Below are 7,914 nucleotides of genomic sequence, written 5' to 3'. Positions count from 1 at the left end.
GACTCTAGAGCTGAAGAGAGATGTACAACCATTTTTATTTTATTTTATTTTATTTTAAATAAGGCATAAATGTAAAATTAGTCCACCTAAATTACAAATTATTCCATGTGTTATAAAAAATAATTTATAGGTTGCTGTAATTGGCCTAAATTATAAATCATTTCATATTGTATAAAAAATAATTTATAGGTTCTCAAGGTATGTGAAAATAACAGTTTACTCATTGAAATCAATTTTCATTAATGAACTTAACAAAATATTTCACTTTGCTAGCTAAGATTAAACATCAGCCCTCATTTCATGTTATACTGCTACAGTAAATTAACAAAAATCTCTTATTTTTCTAAAATTTTACCCCGTACATAACAATGAAGGAGGGTTACGAACAAAGTAAAATTTTGGAGATAAAAGCGATTAGGTTAATTTACTGTCGCAGTATGATGTGACAAAGTAATGGATTATGTTAAGTTACTTAACGGAAATTGATTTTAGGGAGTAAACTGTTATTTTGGCCTACTCTTAGTACCTATAAATTATTTTTTATATCACATGTAGTAATTTGTAATTTAAACCAACTACAAAGACCTATAAATGATTTGTTATAGCACATGAAGTGATTTGTAATTTAGGCCAATCACAATGACTAATTTTGCATTTATCCCTAAATTAAAGAAAGCATTCAATCTTTAGTACTTAGGCATTCCCTATCTTTACCTGAAAAGAAATTCTATATCTGTTAGCCGTAAAATTAACAAATTGAACATAATGAATTAGACCCCTTAAAGTGAAATACAAAGTAAACCTCCAAAATTTTCACGCATTTTAAAAAGTATTCTTAAAATTGTTTCTATTAAGTTTATTAAACTTTAATTTTTTTTAATTATCTAATTTTGTTAATTTTTTTTCTTAAGTCTTGTCAAAATTTCTAAAACCCATATTTCATTATTATAAACAAATAAAATAAAAATTTGTAGGGATCCAGACGTTTATTTTTTTATTAAAAAAAAATTGCAATATTTTTGTAACATGTTTATAATTTATAATTATTTTTTATATAAAAAGGGGTATTTTGGACATTTTGAAAAAAATTAACAAAAAATCATAACGAAATAAAATAATTGAAAGAAATTAAAAGTTCAATACAAGAGTTTTTAAACTTTGGAGTTGTATCAAAATGAGTTTTTGTTTTAGAAGAATTTTCTTGCATTTTACCAACGTTGAACAATGATATATTTTCTTGCCTCTTTCACCCTTTTATCCTCCCTCAAAAGTTATGGATGGTTTCCAAGAAACAAAGGCTTCGTTTTTTTCGACGTAAAGAAATATTTTCCTAAAAAATGATTACTCGGAAAACATTTTACGGCGTTTGGTACAAACGAAAAATCACAATTTTTTTTTTTTTTTTTTATATATATATTTCTTAAATCATATTAAACTATAAATTACAAAAATGTCTCGACTAAGTCTTAGAGGTGTCCTAACCGAGTCACGTAGGAACCCCACTACGACCCACCCACACCCCGCCTAGACCCCACCGGGACCCGCCCAAGACCTGACATGGACATTTTCATAATTTAGAGTTTAATATGATTTTCCGTACACCTCAAATATTGGAAAATATTTTATGCTGTAAACATTTTCCATGTCTAAGACTCGACCAAGACCCAACTTGATTTTCTGTACATGCCAAATATAGAAAAATGTTTTCTAAAAAATCATTTTCCAGAAAAATGTTTTCTGCTAGGTCTTGATCAAGTCTCAGTAGGGTCCTGGGTGGGTCTTAGCAAGGTCCTAGACAAGTCACGGGCGAGTCCGGGTGGGGTCCAGGGCAAGTTCGGTTGGATCTCGGGCGAATCCTAGTCAAGTCCTGGTGGGGTCCTAGGTAGGTCCCAGGCGAGTCCCAGGCAAGTCCAGTCGGGTCTCGGGCAGGTCCGGTTAGGTTCTGGTCAAGTCCTGGTGGGGTCCTGAGTGAGTCCTGCTGAGGTTCCGGTTAGGTCCGGTCGGGTCCCGATTAAGTCCCGACGGGTCCTGGTCCAGCCCCGGCCGGGTCTTGGGCGAGTCTTGGCAGGGTACTCGATTTGAGAATGAGATGCTCAAATTCGAAAAATAGTTTACAGTTTTCAAAAATGTAAACTATTTTTCGAAAATTAAAGAAGAATTTTCGGGGAAATATTTTCCTTTAACTATCATTTTACGGCGAAACAAACAGAGCATTAGATAATGATAAAGTTTGTGCTTGGACTACGACACTAGAAGAAAATATATATATATATATTTTGAAACAAATAAAGTGTAGATTATTTCTTAATGATATATTTCCTACATACTCTCTCTCTCTCTCTCTCTCTCTCTCTCTCTCTCTCTATATATATATATATATATATTGAATACGTTAATTATTTACATATATGGACATAGTTCCATCCCTTCACACTTGTATAATTTGACTAATTGCTCAAAATCAAACAATAGGAAGTTGAACTGAACACCCTAAGTCACAATTGGTACAAATTTGTGAAACCTTAATCATCCCAGGCTCCCTTGCTAGCTCTCACCAATTTATGTGTTTTGCAAGTATCCATAGTCTAGACACTAGCCTCATCATCATACAAAAATAGGCATAATCAGGTACACAAATATTTTGTTCAAGGTTCAAGAGAAAAGAGAGGAATTGTTGGAATAAATTAGGGAATTTGATCTCAGAGATTTTATTGTAATTTATTGTAATCTCCTATAATCATAGGAATTTTTATGTTGTATTAAGTTTATTTTCTTCTCCTATTGTTCTGTTTCTGATTTTCAAATTGCATCAAAGAAGAAAACAAAACAATGCATTTGCGTACAATGATTTTTATCCGGGGTGTCTCTCTGTTGCCCAGCCCTAATTAGAATATATCAAGGAATTTGATTTTAGATATTTTATTGATTTGCTTCATCGATTGTAAACAGATTTGAGGGTAATTAAATTTGATTTTTTTTTTATTGGAGTAATAAATTTGATTAATATACTTATTTACCTCTAATCCTCTTATAAATTGGAGTCTTTGTATTGTAACAACATCAAGCAAAAAGAGCAAAATGTATATTCAAAAAAAAAAAAAAAAAAAAAAGGAGCAAAATGTACCCTTTAGGCTTTATCTTGTGAACGTGTGGACTAAACTATGTAAATTTTGTGTCGCTTTTCTACTTTAATTTTCTTTATGTCAAGTTTTCTTTTAGGAACCACTGCCCATAAATAAAACAAAGAGTATAATTTATATGGGTTTTTGTTTTCCTAATTCATATGGTTATAAGCTTCTTGTAATTTATGTACAATTCAAAAGTTTTGGCCGTCATTCAAAACGTGTATGATATGATCTAACAAAAACAATAAATGCATTTGCTTAAAAACACAAGAAATGCGTTCCACTTGATCACAACAAAATGATTGCAACGTAAATTCTTGAAAATAATATTTGGTTCACTATGTATAAATATCTTGTAGTTTTTATAAATATGTATAGTGAAAATGTTACAATGCAAAATTTTATTTACAGAGTTTTACAAGGCAAAATTTTTACTTACAAACTTAAGGTATCGGAGGAAATCAAATATTTGTATATGTCAAGAACTTTAGTTGCTTTAATTGCAGAATCTGCTTCCATCCCCATGCCTAATTAACTCGAGTGTTAGTCTTAAGGACAGAACACCAATTGTAAGTTGGCATTATATCAAGAACTTTAGTTGCTTTAACTGCAGAATCTGCTTTCATCCCATGCCCAAACTCAAGAGTGTTAGTCTTAAGGACAGAACACCAATTGTAAGTTGATATTTTCTCATTTAATATAATGATTATGCGCCTTAAATGTTATGATAACATCCATTAAAATTAAATCTTACAATCAAACAACCGGTATTGAAAAAAATGTTGGGGAAACAACGGTACAATATATTTATATTCTACAATATGGCTGATACAGATTTTCTCCCAAATCTTGGCCAAGAATTTGATAAGAAAAAAAAGTTCGATAAATTTTTTCTATTTACTTTTTACAAGAATTATTTATTACACTTGTTTTGATGAAACCCTATCCATTGAATGATAATTTAACTTCTCTTTCTTGCAGTTATGCACTTCCAGATTACCATCCTCTTCTAACAATTTCTGCATCAGCACCATTGAGAGGTAAACAAGGATTACAAAAAAGAGAGCTCTATAATATACGGGTCAAATTAATGTCTTCGATTTTTTTTTTTTAGTAGTCTTTATAGCTTCAAAAATAACAAAGAAATTATAGAATTTGTGAAATGCTCATACACACAAAAGTAATTGCCTGTGGAGTAAAAGTAATTTAACTAGTGAAAATAAGTACCATGATTTTGCATACTTGGAGAGGTATTAACAATGGCTAGTATTTGTCGGATGATACCATATGAAATTAAGAATTTTTCTATATTATAATTAAGTATTGAATAATTTTGTTTTTTTGTTTTTTCTTTGCAGGGTTTATTTGTGTTAGAAGGTTTGACCCAAAGACAGGGTGTCCCAAACCACTAGTACAAAGACTTCACATTTTAGGATACAAGATAGAAAAGGATTAGTAAGAAATGACGCATGCTAGAACATATGAGTAGGAGATGACGCTACATGAACATCCTTAACGTATTTCACATTTGTACATGCTATAACATGGGAAAAAACTAAGTGCCGGAAGATTTTTGTTTGTAAATAATCTACATGTAAATTTGAATTGTATTAGAAACATCCGCAGAAAAAGAGGAAGGGATCATCAAAAATATTCTAGGTAGCATAAATATATTTAATTTTGTAGACAAAACTTCATATACTTATTATGAAATAATATCCATTATGAATAATTTTGCTACCACCTATGACCAAATTTCAAGTTGGATAAGTCTTTTCAGCTTTGATATCAACCTGTCACTTGATATCAACACAACTAATCCGAAGCTTTTGTCCCAAGTAATAACTCGCTATTTATTCGGTACTAAATTACTAGAAATTAACACCATAAAGAAAAAACAAACTAGAGGGTTGTCACTGCAGACAGGTTGCCAGTACAGGAAACTTTGCCAACTCTCTACTGTGCTAAAACAACTCTAGAAAATTTGGCCTAATGAAAAATAACTCGGAAAAACTTATATTTTCGTACTTTCATTAACTTGCATTATATTTTAAAAAAGTAAGAGCAGTTTTTGATTCAATTATCATTCAAAATAATGATCATATAATGGAGCACTAGAACAAAACTAGTAATTGAACTATAAGGATAACTTGAAATATAAATAACTAAAAATAAGCATTACATAGAATATATGAAAAATATTAGGAAAAATTACATTTGATCTCCCAAAGTTTGGGGTGATTTTTAATTTGACCTCAAATGTTTCAATTTTTACAATACACCTTCTAAACTGCCAAATTTTTACAATTCGGCCTTTTAGTTAGTCAAAACCGTTTTGAGTGACAGAGTCAGCTGTTGGTTTTTTTTTTTTTTTTTTTTTTTTCTTCCCCAAAATCCCCCCATCCCAACCTCCGATCTCTGTCCCTCTCTCTGTGTTGGATTCAAGCGGCGATATAATCGGCGGATAATGGATCAGACACAGAAACTAAAGAATTTCATATGCTTTTATTTGGGAAATTATCGGTGATAATTCAGTGAAGAAAAATAATGCCGTGAAGGGAAGTTAGGGAACCATACAACAGAAGCAACAGAAGCAGAGGATGCGCCGGTGTTAAAGTTGAAGGCAAGAACGTCCTTAAACCTCATACAATAAAAAGGAAAAAGAATTTTTTTATGAACCCACTTTTGATTATTGCAGTCCTCCAATATCCAAATCTGCAACTTGTCGTACTGCAAGTCATCGGAACCCAGTTCCTTTTGCTATCAAACCCAAAAACTCACCACATTCAATTAGTTTTGCAAGGAAGAAAGGATCTTTCTAAATTGATCCTCCACCATATCAAAAGCCAATATATATTTCTCAAACGGATCCCCAAACTGATCACTTGGATCCGCCAGCATCATAATTAAAATAAATTGAGCCACCAGCAAAAACAACGGTCAGTCGGGAATCTAAAATTTTGTTTCGGTAGAAAGGGTCTATCCGCCTCCATGATCCGCTGCTCCGTGCGAAAACCCAGAAAAGCCTCTTCACGGGGTTACGTTCGATGATGAGATGGAGAGGAGAAACAGAAAAGTTTCGAACAAGTCAAGCAGCGCTAAAAACAATCATGCGCATCCTCTGACTCGTCACTAGCCGCTTGAATCCAACAGAGAGAGATCAGAGGTTGGGTTGGGGGTATTTTGGGAAAAAAAAAAATTATCAGTGATCACGTGATCACTATTCTGTCAGTCAAAACGGCTTTGACTGATGGAATGGTCCAATTGCAAGAAATTTGGGAGTGCATTGCAAAAATTAAAATATTGAAGGTTGAATTGAAAATCACTCCAAACTTTAAAGGGTAACATGTATTTTTTTCAAAATATTAATGGCTCCATAAAGTATTTTGTTTCATAATTCAAGACGAGATTAATTAGTCTTTTGTGCAGCCTACATTAACATTTCGTAAGAAAAAAAAAATTAAATAATGAGACAAAAGTAAGAATGCTAGCAAATGCGCTAAAGGTGCAAAAAAATCCATCACTACTTGAGTTAGACGACATATGAAACTTGCCCTTAGGAGTATCTCAAGTATACAGGGTACTCTTAAAAAGAAAATGTCCTCCTATAGTATTGTAGATGTTGTTAACTTTTTAGATTTTCAACCCCATTAGGGTAATTGCTTCTCTTGTATACTTTTTGTGTACATGCATCTTTCTTCTTCTTCAATAAATTATTATTCATAAATAATAATAATAATAATAATAAATAAGGGTTAAATACTAAACACCTATGGGGTTTCATTACTTTTTTTTTTTTTTCTTAGGGTTTGATTTTTATCACAGGAGGTCCATGCGATTTTGATAATAGACCAAGTTAGTCCTCCGTTAGTTGACTTAATGAAATTCTAAGTGGACCAATCAAATGTTGACATGTGGCATTTACTTAAAAAATTTTTAAATTAAAAAAAATGTATTAAAAAAAAAAAAAATTGGGGGTGGCTCAGCTCCAAGGGGGTGGTCGAAACCCACCCCTAATGGGTACTAGGGGTGGCTGAAACCACCCCCAATGGTGGTTGGGAGTGATTTCGGCCACCCCCTCAGCTCCAAGGGGGTGGCTGAAACCCACCCCCAGTGGGTACTCAAGCCACCCCCATGAAGCCTAAGGGGTGGTTTCGGTTTCAGCCACCCCCTAGGCTCCGGCCACCCCTTGGGCACCAAGAGCCACCCCCAAATGGCCAAGAGTCACTCCCAATTTTTTTTTTTTTTTTTTTTTTAAATATATATATTTTTAATTTTTTAAAAATAAAATAAAATTAAGTAGGTGCCACGTGTCAACATTTGATTGGTCCACGTGAAATTCCGTTAAGTCAATTAATGGTCGGAAGACTAACTTGGTTTATTATCAAAATCACATGGACCTCCTGTGATAAAAATCAAACCCTAGGAGAGAAAAAATAAAAGAATGAAACCCCAGGGGTATTTAGTATTTGACCCCAAAAAAAATTGCATTCTAAAGACTAATATATCAATAAAATCCAGAAAAGAAGAACAATCAGAACTTATGTGATGAGAGCTCCATCCTACTAATTATTTCTTTCACACCAAAAAAACCAAATGAAATTTAATCATATAATATTACTGGAATGGAAGTGTTGGAGATAACAATGATGGATGAATATGGACATAGTTCCATCACTTCACACAGCTTGTATAAGTATATTAATTGCTCAAAATCAAACACTAGATAATTGAACTGAACACCCTAGTCAAAATTGGTACAAATTTATGAAACCTTAATCATCCCAGC

The sequence above is a fragment of the Corylus avellana genome, chromosome 8, assembly GCF_965113065.1.
Source record: "Corylus avellana chromosome 8, dhCorAvel1.hap1.2, whole genome shotgun sequence".
In the NCBI taxonomy this organism is placed as follows: Eukaryota; Viridiplantae; Streptophyta; class Magnoliopsida; order Fagales; family Betulaceae; genus Corylus; species Corylus avellana.
The sequence above is the reverse complement of the archived record's forward strand: the minus strand, read 5'-3'. Positions refer to the sequence as shown.